Source organism: Ctenopharyngodon idella, chromosome 3, assembly GCF_019924925.1.
Source record: "Ctenopharyngodon idella isolate HZGC_01 chromosome 3, HZGC01, whole genome shotgun sequence".
Lineage (NCBI taxonomy): Eukaryota > Metazoa > Chordata > Actinopteri > Cypriniformes > Xenocyprididae > Ctenopharyngodon > Ctenopharyngodon idella.
This window is the reverse complement of record NC_067222.1, coordinates 58,178,566-58,192,378: the sequence shown is the minus strand read 5'-3', so window position 1 is coordinate 58,192,378 and position 13,813 is coordinate 58,178,566. Positions and strand designations below refer to the sequence as shown.

Below are 13,813 nucleotides of genomic sequence, written 5' to 3'. Positions count from 1 at the left end.
GAAAAATTATTTTTTTAGAGTTACGTCTAAATGTAAATTTTAATGTGTTTTTGCTAGATTTGGTGGGACATATGCTGAAAACACCTCTGTTTTCTAAATAATCTTTGACAAATTATGTAAAAATTGTTAAAAACTATGTTATTACACTAAACTAGGTGAATACATTTTAGTCCACATCAATTTTTCTGTATATAATTATATTTTTATGAAAAATACTGGTTACACCAATTGACACAAATGGGTTACACCACCTGACCAGATTGCTTCTACAGTCAAAATCCATTGTTTGTTGAAGAAATTGACACTGAAAATCAAGCATGAGAGTCAACAAGTTCAGCTGAATTGGTTTTATTTTTTTTTTGGTACTGAAAAACTGTCTGACAACAAGAAATCATAGTGATGAACAAATTCATGTCTTGTGTTGTAATTACAGTTAGGAAACAATATCTGATAACAAATCATCAGAGTGATGAACAGTCAACTCATGTCTTGTATGAGTTAAGGAACAATATCTCATAACAAGAAATCACAGTGAACTCATATCTTGTATTCTAATTACAATTACAATAACTGGTAACAACAAATCAGGGTAAAATCATATCTTCAAAAATGTTGTGTATGTGCATGTGTAATTAGGCATGGGGTGAAAGGGAATGTGTGTTTAGGAGCCTGAGTGTACTTTGACTTTCCATTTAAGTCTTATTCCTGTCCAGAAAAGTGTGTAAGTGTGACAGAAGATTTCCAGGCTGTGTGTGCTTGGAACTGCTTCCAGTCCTCAGTCATGAGTTTTGAATGACGTGAGTTCAAAGGTTCTGGCTCAGATATTACGTGCAGCACATCGGACACATAGTAGAATAGGAGATCAGGTGGATGAGGCCAGCGGAAGACATTCTTCCCACCCAGTTGTTGCATGCAGCTCACTTCTACTTCTTCACCCACCACCTGGATGACCTGTCCCACGAAAGGCTTACTGTCATATCTGACCAGAATGAACTTGCCTTGCAGATCTGGCAAACAGTTGGTAGCTGTTGAGGGGAGGTTCTCTGATAGGTTGCGGAAATCTACTGTAGATGGATCATAGCACTTGCAGATACCAGGTCTTGCACAGAAACATGAAATTTCCCTCCACTGAATTGCAGCTGGTTCTGTAGAGGTTACTTGATGAATCTTCAGTGTACCTTTCACAGCTGGGACATTTTTTGGGACAGATTCATCATACTTTGCGATGGCTTCCTCCGATATCCAATAGTATTTGATGGTAGAGTGTTGATCCTTCAGGAATTTATAAAGTTCCTCAGCTGTTTGCAACTCAGTGCCTCTTTGGACTGCTGTATCTGCAATGCGCTTTACAGCCCCACCTACTCCATCAGGAGCTCCTTTCCCATGTGATTTCTCACTAAAGTTCCAAGTGACCTTTTGGAAGCCAGATAAAAAAGGCACTGTGCTGAGTAGATAAAAATTTTTCTTGTTCCTGTATTGGGTCACTGGTCCATCACTGATGATATGTAGAGTACAAGGCGGTGTGTTACATTTGGCTATGGCGTCCCTCAATACAGGCTCCATGTGTGCCCATACAGCACGTTCATCATGGCGGAGAGAGGGAGATAGAGTGGCATAAGAGAAGGATGATGAGGCCGTATACACCACACAGGTGTGGATTGTAACCTGCTTGCGGCTGCCACCGAAGTGGAAAGCCTGAATTTCACTGCTGAGCTTACAGCCATAGTTCTCAGAAAAGTCTACATGAATGCAGACTTCATCCTCACGTAGTGTTTCTTTCAGCTCTCTGAGTGTTTTGGCTTGGTGGAGCCAATTGAAATGGTGCTTAGCTAGAGAGTCTAGCTTCTTGTTGAGCAAAGCCAACAGATCTTCACACTTTCCGGTTTGTGTGACTTTTGCAAAGTTAGTGAAGGTGTTCTCTTCTTCAGATGTGACTACTCTGGACCACTGCTGCCATGTAATTTCAGTATCCTCCAGAGGTCCTTCAAACTCAATCTTGTTGTAGCAGCACTTAGCACAGGTGCGATACATGCAATGCTTGGTGGTAGTATTGCATGCAATAACTGCTAGCAACTCTGAAATACTGTTTGTGAGAAGAATGCCTTTCTGGTGCAATCTGTCCACAAGCAGCTCGACATTCTCATGGTCTATGCAAGCACATGTATTTCTGTCAGTGTCTTTTGCTGGTGTTACATAAAAGGGGCAGTATCTCACAAATTGTCTATATGACAATTTCAGGTGTCTCTTGACTGTTGCATTGTACTGTGCATGAAGATCCTTCAGTGAGTGAAGCAGTACTCTCCTCTGCTGCTTTAACATTTAACATCCATAACATTTTTGTGACATGACAAGCTGACCTCAACTCTCCTGCCTATAATATATTTGTGTATGATTGTCAGTGCCAAGGGAAAGAAGGAGATGGAGAAGGAGAAAGGGAAAGGGAGAGCATGCAGGAAGAACCAGGTGAGGAAACAACAACAATAAATTGACACATAGTGAATAGTGGCAAGCAAAACAGTAACTACTCATACTCCTATACTAACTTATTGGCATTAAGTAGCCTATATTACATTTACTTTTTGTAACATATTTTTTGTTTTTGTGTGAAAAGAGGGTGGGTGGTGGCAGTGGGTGCTCAGCACCCCTAAAGCTCTGACCCTAGAATCGCCCCTGGACCACGTCCCTAATTTACGATCGCCTTTTGAGAGAGGCATGTTCTGTGCGCGCACTTTGGCGGTGTGCCAGTCAGAACGAGCGCTGCACCGAGTTCCTTTTCAGGATATATTGTGCTTATAACTCTTTTTAACGTCAAGCACGTCCTGCTCTTTATATTCTCATTAATACATTTCATCACTCTGAAGTGTCAACAATGCAATGTTGCTGCGATATACGATATAGCAAAGTCTCTAACGATAGACTTTTTATTTCGTGGTAATATCGTCATATCGCCCAGCCCTACATTGAACACTTGAAAATAGTTCCAAATAGTAGGTTAGTTTATATTACATCTATAATCAGCATCATAAACTAGTGATATTTGACTAAACTGGCCCCTAAAAGAAAGGCTTGTAATAGGAGTCAAATGGTGTAACCGGTTACACCATTTGACATTTCAATTTAAAATCAAATTTGACAGGTATTATCATGGACACCTATTCAAGCACATGGCCTTGGTGGAAATATTTCAAATGTAATTTTTAAAGTTAATACACATTTTTATAATAATGATGAATTATCAATGTATTTGTGGGGTCATACCATTTGACATGTATACCTAAGAATACCTGACCATACCCTAAAAATGTCAAATTATCTCATATTTTAAAGACAGTTACTAACTTTTGCATGCAGCACTTAGTCTCACCAGGGGTCATTCTCTGTGATATAATTTCCTGTCACATGGTCTTCTTGCTCAATATTAAAAAAATGGCTCCTTGAATGGTGGTTACACCACCTTGACACTTCACGAATTTGACTTGACTCCTATGATTCCCCAAATTATTTATAATATTCAGAACAATGGTGTTCAATTTATTTTTATATACTATTAAATTGTTCTAATGTAAGATTATGCCAAGCTAGCTGATATGGGGTTTTATTGAGAATTGCACCTTTTTTAAACAAGATGAATTATTTGGTACAAAGTTTTTACGGTTACACCACATTGACATTTTTGCAATCAATCCCCAAATATTCTCTCAAAATTCATTAAAACCATACATTTTAAACTTGGTCCTCAAAAGAGAGAATGTATGCAATTAATTTGCTAATTTATTTTACAATTTTAACCCTTTTAAATTGAATTAAACTATATGGACACAAAAAAATGAGCGTCACGTCATTGACCCATATACCTCACCATTTGAGCTAATTCACTATAATCCTCAGAGAGTCAAAACAATAGAAGAATGGAAAGAGTGTGTGAGTGAAGGTGGTTGTGAATGTGTGTAGATGTGTGTTAGTTACAGGATCGTAGAATGACACCGTTCCTCTGTCATAGTCCAGATAAACTCTCACACGATCAACCTTCCGTTTAACACGAAAACCAGAACCTATATACCGTCCTGACATATGATACTCCACACTCCAGACATCAGTGTTAAAGAATTCACACCCCTTCCCCTGGTTTGATGCTGTATTTACTCCAAGACACCAGCGTTGACTCTGTTTAACCTCCACATCCCAGCAGTGTGTTCCTGAGTTATAACCCTCTGAACTCAGAACACAGGGATAGAAGTCAAATCTCTCTGGATTATCTGGAAGAGGTTGTTTGTTCCTGCAGTTTCTCACACTGGTCAGATCATCAGACAGGATAAGCCATGGATTTGCAGTGTTTGGATCCAGAATCACAGGACCTGATGAGACACAAATCAACAGATGCTTTAATTCTGATGATCATATAATGATCAAGAGTGAACCCAACACTTATTATTATGAATTATGACACTCATCCTGTTGATCAAACACATCAGACATCTCCGATCCTCTGAATAGTTTCATTTTTATCATCGGTGTTTAACGGCATAAACTACAAACATTACATGTGTGATTTAGACATTTGTGTCCATCAAGAGAAACTGATACTTAGGGAAAGTTAAAATAACAATTAAAGCTGCAAGCAGCAATGAAAGGGCCCTGGCATCCATGCCACCACCACCCGGTGGCTTTAGGAGAAAAGAGCAAGGGGGGTGTAATGCCACACCAGCAGAGGGAGCCCTCACCTGAATTCTGACTGTGTGCCACTCCCTCTGTTCACTCTACAGTCACTTCCTGTTTGGCAGCCATTTTAAGCATGGCATGACCAAACAGGTATTGCGAAGTATTGCCAGTTCTACTGCCTGTTTACTTTGTGTATGACCATTTGCCTGCTTTCTCTGATTACTGATTATTGGATTTCCATTTTTGACTTGGTCGCCTGTTTGGATTGTTTTTGTGTTTGACCATCTTGCCTGCCTTTACGACACCAGCCTTTGGATTACCCCTTTAACCTGTTTGCCTGTTGGACTGTTTTTGTGGTTTTGACCCTTTGCCTGGCTTCACGCTTCTTTTGGACTGTTCCTAATAAACTTCAGCACATGGATTCCAACTCGGCTTCCGCCTCCTCATTACAGTGGGCAATATGCATTTAAGTATATAAATATAGGAGGACAATGTCAGTTATTTGTATTTGCCACACTTCCTGCTACCAGCTGGTGGTTGGGCAAAGAATTGGCCTATTTGATCTATCCCTTCACCGTTACACTGACTTGGTTGATTAAAGGGATAGTTTACCCAAAAATGAAATTTATTCCATGTTGTATATTTATTTCTAGTTGTATAAGACTATCTTCTTTCAGACAAACACAATCAGAGATATATTTAAAAATATCCTTAGTCCTTCAAGGTTTATAATGCTTGTGACTGCCCAAATTTTGAAAACAAAAAAAAGAGCATCCATCCATGAAAAAATTAATCCATATGACTCCAGGGGGTTAATAAAGGCCTTCTGAAGTGAATCGATGCATTTGTGTACGACAAATATCCTTATTTAAAACTTTATAAACTAAAATAACAAGCTTCCAACGCGACAGCCATAAACATCCGACCTATGTCTGAAAAACGTTAACTTCCGTTAACTACACAATGACATGACGTACTACGAGTTATAGATTATTATTATTATTTTTTAATGGATGATGCATGTTTTGTTTTTTTTTGTCTTCAAAATTTGGGCAGCCATTCACAACCATTATAAACCTTGGAGGACTAAGGATATTTTTAAATATAATTGGTAAACTATTTAGCCTAGGCTACTAAAACAAACAACTTCCTGTTTCATGGCGTTAATTGCACACATTAGCACTTAGCTAAGTGTTCTAGCATGTTTGGTACTTCGTGGCATATTGAAATGTGTTTCTGGGAGTGAATTACAGTGTAAAGCATGCCATTTCCTGTTGCCAGCAGGTGGCGCTATGACTAACTGAATATTGGCATGTAGCTGTCTTCAGGCCAGGACTCTTATCACACGTGAAGTTTGGGGCAAAAACCTCTTGTGACATGGCAAAACATCAGACTTTGTCAGGCCGCTACGGACACGCCCCTCAAGATCTTTGCAATTTAACATCACTAATTGGCCTTAAGATTAGACAGACCAAATATGATGTTGATCTGATTAAATCTCTATAAGGAGGTAATCACAGTGTAAAACATGACATTTCCTGTTGCCCACAGGTGGCACTATTACTATAACTGAATATTGACATGTAGTGTGACGTGACTACCAAATTTCATACTTGTATGTGAAACGTAGCGCAAGCACAGATGGTGTGAAAACCCTATTGTAATTGCTTGGTCTATTATTCTTCTTCTCTGAAATTTATCAGATTTTTGAGGGCTTAAACATGCTCGAAAACTCATGAAACTTTGCATGCGCGTCAGAAGTGGTGAAAATTTACATCTGACATGAGTTTTAAAATTAGGTGTGGCAAAATGGCTCGATAGCGCCACTTACAAAATTTCAGTTTCACTACGTTTCACGTACAGGTATGAAATTCAGTAGACACATGTAACAGCCCAATACCTACAAAAAAGTCCATGGGTGCAAAATCTGAAAACCCAACAGGAAGTGAGATATTTTGAATTTTCTCTGTAAAATGTTTGCAGTTTTTGCCATTTACATGTTGTACTTTAACGAACTCCTCCTAGAGATTTTATCAGATCAACATCATATTTGGTCAGTCTAATCTAAAGGCGTTTGCGATCTATCCATCCATCCATCAGTTTGTGTCATGAAGCACCTTTAATTATCCACCCATCCATCATTTCCAGTGTATGTGTAAGAGCACAGATCTTCTGCCGTCAGACTCACTGTTTTGGACGATGTCCTGCATCTTCTTCCAGACTCTGAACGGCAGGTTGCCCAAGTAACGTGGCACATGAATCAAAGCTCCAGAAGCCATCTGTGGATCTGACTGTGAGCTCTGAACTCTGGAAGAACATTCAGGAGTCAGAACTGCAGTGGCTTTGGATCAGAACCAGAGAGACCAGAGATAGGAGCAGATCACTCACCTTTCCATTGAGACTGGAAACTCCTGCAGAACAAACACACCATTTATCATCAAGAACTCAATCAATGAACCAATGATCAACCAATGATCTGAAATCAGACCTTCAGAAAGCAGACGTCATTGGCTTTCATCATCTCCTCCATGTCTTTGATTGTGTGTGAAAGAGCTGAGATGTGTCTGTTCATCTCCTCCAGCTTCTCCTTCATCATCCGCTTCTTCTGCTCCTCTTCCTCCCTCAGTGCAGTGATTGTAGCTTCTTTTTCATCTCTGAGAAACTGATGAAGCTTCTCAAACTGCTGTTTAATCTGACACTCTGTGTGCTCAGCTTGAGACTGAAATCAAATCACATTCACTTCAATCATCTCAATCAACACATCTCAACACTAAACATCATTCATATCAGAGATAAACTCAGATACACAACATTTAATGGATCCAGAAGCAGATCGCTGCTCATCATTTACAGAAATAATAAACCGGAATCAAATATATTAAATATATCAGATCATAACTGTATAAAGTGATCCTACAGCTGTGATGAAAATGACCCTTGATTCTGTTTCCTCACCTCGATGTGTTGAACTGTTTTCTCAAACTCTCCTTTAATGTTTTTCTTGTGTTGAAGTTTCTCTTGTAAGGACTTCAGTGCTGTATTGAGCTCCTCCTAGAATTTAACAAAAGTACATAAAACACCAGATTACAGTGGAGAAGAAGGGAAGACAATACAGTCATGCTGTTAAAATGTATTTGCCCTATCCTGATTTCTTTGTTTTTGTATACATCTCATACTAAATTGATTCAGAAATTTGAACCTACTATAAAACAAAGCTAACCTGAGTAAACACAAAGTACAGTCCAACTGTGCCTGTGTGAAATGTATTAAAATTTGCATTAAAATATTAAGATGAATAAGTGTCCCCAACTAAGCAAGCCAGAGGCAATAGTAGCAAGGAACCTAAACTCTATCAGGTGACAAAATGGAGAAAAAAAACCTTGGGAGAAACCAGGCTTAGTCGGGGGGCCAGTTCTCCTCTGGCCAACAAACAAACAGTGTATGATTATGATCCAGGTGTCATTACAGGTCAGAAGTCAGATTGGGATCAGAATATTCAAAATATTTAATCCAGTTCCATCCAGCTGAGGATCGCATTCATCACGCAGGTATGGACGGTTGTTGAGGAACTGTGCCACTGGCTGTCGTGTCGATGAGGCCTTCACAGTGGATGATCTAGTTGACTCAATCTCTGCTGACACTTTAGGGCTGTGTTGTTGTTGTGTCTAGGCGCAGGTCCTTCATCTGGGGCCTGTACCATGAAGCCAGATTAGCTGGCTAGCCAGGTAAATTTCAGATTAGTTTGCTCCAATACTGGGTTTTAGGTACCATGAAAGTGACTTAGCTTTTAGCGGTGTTCATCACCATAGTAACTTATGCTCCATGGCTAACCTGCTCTGGGGCAGGTTTTGTTCTGTGAAAGAGATCTGAAACCGAAATTGGACCAATCAAATGTGAGCAAAATGACTCAGGATTAAAGTTGACAGAGAAAGTTGATGAACAGCATCATGGTACCAACACAGCCAGATTAGAGTTTGATCAACTACCATCATGGTACAGGCCCCTGATCTGGATATGACCCAGATCCGGTTAGCAACGGTAAACCACGAAATAAACAGAGAGACTAATATTAGTGTAAATGCCATTCTTTTAATGATGTAACGAGTACATCTGGTGTTATGGGAAGTGTTCCCGTTTTCAGCTGACTTAAAGCTAACAATTATTTTACATTATTTTGATTATAGAAATTGATAATGTGCTGTGCATGCCAGGTTGAAGAGATGTGTTTTCAGTCTAGATTTAAACTGATGTCTGTGAAGAATTACAAATCTATTTCAAAGGCTCATGAACTCATTATCTTCAAATGGAAAAAACTCGGTACAGTATCAAACCTTCCCATTGCTTCCCATTAAGGGGGTAATTAGTTATTCACATGTGATAGCTGTCAAAAACTGTATTTCGTGTTTACTAGGGATGTGTCATGATCACCGTCTGTTCCTGTCAGTTCCTGGACTCCATTTCCCACAATCCTCCCTTCCAATCACATGCACACTCCACTCCAATCACCAATTGCCACACACACCTGCAGATCATTACCTGGACTATAAAAGACTCACACACACACCACCTCATTGCGAAGTCTTGTTAACCCTTGTTGCAATTCTGAGCGTTTATTTCCTGTCTGCCTGTTTGTTTCCGATCCTGTCTGTTACCTGTTATCGACCCGTTGCTGCCTACCTTTGATCCTTGCCTGGTATACTGTTCTGTGAGTGTTTTCTGCCTGCCCTGACTATTGCCTGTATCCTGACTACGATTCTGCCTGTCCCTGCTGTTCCTGTTTGCCCCTGCTTTGACCCTGCCTGTACGACCACGTTCTTTTATAATAAAGCTAGCAAATGGATCCCCGCCTGAGTCTCGCTTCGTTACAGAAGACTTCGCCAACACATGGATCCAGCGGCTTTCCTGGAGAACACTGGCCCGGTATGAACATTGCACAATTATTATTATGGCTCAAGCAGGGCACCCGGTCGTTGGAGGAATACATCAGAGAATATTTGGATGTTGCATATGGTTCAGATCTGCCAGACTGTGTACTGATAGACTTTTTCTGTGAGGGTGTTAATCAGCCACTTAAGACACAATTGATTCGTGAGGGACCTCGTTCCTCTCTTAGTCATTTTTTGGAGTTTGCTTTAATGACTGTGGGCTCTCCATTTACTGTGGGTGTCGCGGAGAAATACGACACCTCGCCGAATCATGTAATGGCCGCCGCGCCAGAGAACACGCATAAAATGGCGGCCACCAGTACTACAACACCAAGTCAAGTCTCCGCTGATCTTCGTGAGCCAAGTCAAGTCCAAGTTAAACTTCCTGAGTCACGTCCCATCTCCGCTGATCTTCTAGAATCACATCACGTCTCTGGATCTGTTTGGGAGCAGAGTGGGTTGCGTTCCAGTGTGGCTGATCCACCGCTGACTTCAGTACGAGCGGCTGGCATTCCTAAGCCTCCGCCGGCCGCTACGCCATCAAGTTCGTCTGTTGCAACGCCCTCAAGTTCGTCTGTTGCAACGCCCTCAAGTTCGTCTGTTGCAACGCCCTCAAGTTCGTCTGTTGCAACGCCCTCAAGTTCGTCTGTTGCAACGCCCTCAAGTTCGTCTGTTGCAACGCCCTCAAGCCCGCCGGTGACAACGCACTCAAGCCCGCCGGTTGCAACGCACTCAAGCCCGCCGGTTGCTACGCACTCAAGCTCGCCGGTGACAACGCACTCAAGCCCGCTGGTTGCAACGCACTCAAGCCCGCCGGTTGCAACGCACTCAAGCCCGCCGGTGACAACGCACTCAAGCCCGCCGGTTGCTACGCACTCAAGCCCGCCGGTTGCTACGCACTCAAGGCCGCCGGTTGCTACGCACTCAAGCTCGCCGGTTGGTACGCACTCAAACTCTCTGGATGCTATGGACAAGAGGGCCGCTTTGCCAGTGCCCACGGGCAAGATGGCCGCTTTGCCAGTGCCCACGGGCAAGATGGCCGCCCCTCCAGTGTCTGTGAACATAGGGGTCGTTCCAGCCAGTGAGTCCGCTCCAGAGCCCGCTCCAGCCCGTGAGTCAGTCCCAGAGCAGCCCGCTGCCGTCCCAGAGCAGCCCGCTGCCGTCCCAGAGCAGCCCGCTGCCGCCCCAGAGCAGTCCGCTCTTCCTGATACGGCCACGGAGGCCGTCACCGAGCGCCTTGCCCTGCCGGCGCCACCCGAGCTCCTTATCCAAGAAACCACCACGGACTCCGTTGAATTCCCCAAGAACTTTTTTGGGGGGGGCCATGTACCTGAGGGTGGGGAGCTTGTGGGTGGGGACCCTGCACGGCCGCGATCATCAGCGGCCTCCGAACTGCTTGAGCTTGTGGGTGGGGACCGCCTAAGCCACCTGACCTGCCGTGGTTGCCCGAGCTACCTGACCCGCCGTGGCCTCCCGACACTCCTGACCCGCCGTGGCCGCCCGTGGCACCTGACCCGCCGTGGCCGCCCGTGGCACCTGACCCGCCGTGGCCGCCCGTGGCACATGACCCGCCGTGGCTGCCTGAGTTCCTGGATCTGCATTGGAGACCCTGTTCCTGTCTACGTCTCCAATGCACCCACCCACCCTCCCTATCTGTGCCATTTACGCCGCGAGGACGCGCCTTCCGGAAGGGGGGCGTTATGTCATGATCACCGTCTGTTCCTGTCAGTTCCTGGACTCCATTTCCCACAATCCTCCCTTCCAATCACATGCACACTCCACTCCAATCACCAATTGCCACACACACCTGCAGATCATTACCTGGACTATAAAAGACTCACACACACACCACCTCATTGCGAAGTCTTGTTAACCCTTGTTGCAATTCTGAGCGTTTATTTCCTGTCTGCCTGTTTGTTTCCGATCCTGTCTGTTACCTGTTATCGACCCGTTGCTGCCTACCTTTGATCCTTGCCTGGTATACCGTTCTGTGAGTGTTTTCTGCCTGCCCTGACTATTGCCTGTATCTTGACTACGATTCTGCCTGTCCCTGCTGTTCCTGTTTGCCCCTGCTTTGACCCTGCCTGTACGACCACGTTCTTTTATAATAAAGCTAGCAAATGGATCCCCGCCTGAGTCTCGCTTCGTTACAGGATGCACTGATAACAAGCTCATGTACTTGTACTCGTACTCGTAAAATACCCCCGATACCAAAGACCGATACCTCACGTGACGTAACTGACAGAATTGTACGTGCACAGAGACACCGACGGCAGCAGCAGATACAATGTCAGTCTCAGAGGTGTGGAAATACTTCACAATTAATGATGACAACACACATTGCAAACTGCATGCTTTCAATCACAATTCGTTATCGATTAGTGAAGGCGGGATAGGCGGAATCGCGCTGAATGACACAGACCAGAAGCGCTCTCTCTCGTGTAAATTTCTTTTTATATATATATATATATATTGGTAATTATGAATTATGAACCCTTTGAAGGTTATTGGGCACTGAAATGTTTGTTCTTTAAGTTTGTGACAAGCACATAAAAATGACTTTTTTCATCAGAGTAATAATAAAGAATCTGTCCTACATTCATTAGTCTCACTGTGTTGTGCTTAGAAAACTGCAACATCACCAAAAAAAAAAAAAAAGAGAGAGAGATTAATAAATGTATAGGTATCGGTATTGACGAGTACTAGAAAAAAAGTATCGGTACTCGTACTCAGTCCTTAAAAAATGGAATCGGTGCATCTCTAGTGTTTACTAAAGTTGCCTTTGTTTGAAGATCTAAAACTATTTTAGTATGAGACACAAAAACAAATCAGGTTGGGTAAATACTTTTTAACAGCACAGTAAATGTCATATTAAGTTGATTAAAACAGCAGAGAAATATTGAGTGCATGAATGTGATATTCGTGTTTATGACTAATTATTGTTTTTCATATGTGAAACGAGACATTTGTCTAACCTTATATGATGAAACAACTTCACTGACGGGTCTGCATTTGTGATTGTCGTGTTGTTGTGAAGTGAAGCACACTAAACACACAGGCTGTTTGTCCTCCAGACAGAAGAGTTTGAGTTTCTCACTGTGTAAACTGCAGATCTCCTCAGACCCTGATGAACGTCTCTCATTTCTCTCCTTCAGGAACGACTCGCACAAGTTTTTTAATGCCAGATTATATGGTGGTTCTTCTCTTGAGGATCTTCTCCTGCAGACAGGACACTCCTGAGTTTTCTTGATTCTCCAGAACTGTTGAAGACACTCTTTACAGACACTGACTACATGATAAAAGAACAGGAGCCTTGAAGATTTCACAGCACACGGGACAAATATAATCATCTTCAGCTGCTGAAGCCATTCTCACTCTTTGAGCTGCAGCAGTCTAAACTTTCAACTTTTACTTTTACTTTCTGAATGACGGTTTAAGAAAATAATCACCATTAGAATCACAAAGATCTGCTGTCTGTTTAGAAACAAACTTGCCCAAAATTCTTCTTTAAAGCATTTTTCTTCATTCTTCACTGATCGCTGTTTCTTTATTGCTTTTGTTGAGACACAAGAGCCAGTTTGACAGAAAAGAGACAGTCTCTTCCTGGTTAATGTTGTTATGATCACATGGGTGTGTTCAAGCAGGTTAGACGACACCACCAGGATTTCTTCAAGTTCATTTTTAACAAAATGCATTCAAAATTAAACACCATTAATACTCTCTCAAATATAAGTCTAAAAACATTAGATCAAAAAGAACACATAAGGGAACACAAATATTGATAATAAAAACAGGCAATTTATTTTTGTGTCTTATTGGTAACACTTTACATTAATGTTCCCTTAGAAAAGGTTTTATAAAGGTGTTTGTTAATGAGTAATAAGTCATTTACAAATGCATTATAAATCATTAATAATGCAGTTATAACTGCATGAATAAAAAGGGCGACTTTAACGCAGTACCTGCCAAATAGTGAGCCGTTTTTAACTCACATGTTATAAATGCTTAATAAATGTATTTATTAACACTTATTTAACTCAAAACCAGATTCCTGGTTTATTTCATGATGCAGCAAAAATTGACTATCATAATTAGACTGAAGGGTGTTGTATTTGTGCTTTTCTTATTAATATCTCATGACTGCCACTTTTCTTACTATTTTGCTTACCAGAAGTTTCTGTCTTACCCATGATACTCTCCAAAAAGGTCATGATGCCTATCCACAACAG

General features: G+C 41.9%; 1 pseudogene; it reads right to left on the bottom strand.

Moving 5' to 3' along the window:
* Positions 1-332: 332 nt before the first annotated feature.
* On the bottom strand, positions 333-13,182 carry LOC127509761 (E3 ubiquitin-protein ligase TRIM39-like; annotated as a pseudogene).
* Positions 13,183-13,813: the final 631 nt, after the last annotated feature.